The sequence below is a fragment of the Myotis davidii genome, unplaced genomic scaffold, assembly GCF_000327345.1.
Source record: "Myotis davidii unplaced genomic scaffold, ASM32734v1 scaffold242, whole genome shotgun sequence".
In the NCBI taxonomy this organism is placed as follows: Eukaryota; Metazoa; Chordata; class Mammalia; order Chiroptera; family Vespertilionidae; genus Myotis; species Myotis davidii.
The window spans coordinates 2,198,121-2,198,429 of NW_006295821.1; positions in this window are offsets into that span (position 1 = coordinate 2,198,121).

Sequence of the window (309 nt, forward strand, 5' to 3'; positions counted from 1 at the left end):
AGATGATTAATATTTCTCGTAACTTCAGCAGACACCAAGCCAAATGATTTTAGTTTAGTTTTCTTCAATATATGTTTTTAATTGATTTCAGAGAGGAAGGGAGAGGGAGAGATAGCAACATCAACAATGAGAGAGCATCATTGATCAGCTGCCTCCTGCAAGCCCCCTACTGGGGATCAAGCCGGAAACCCAGGCATGTGCCCTTGACTGGAATTGAACCTGGGACTCTTCAGTCCCCAGGTCAGTGCTCTATCCACTGAGCCAAACCAGCTAGGGCTGACTTTAGTTTTCTTCTTTCCTGTTCAATAC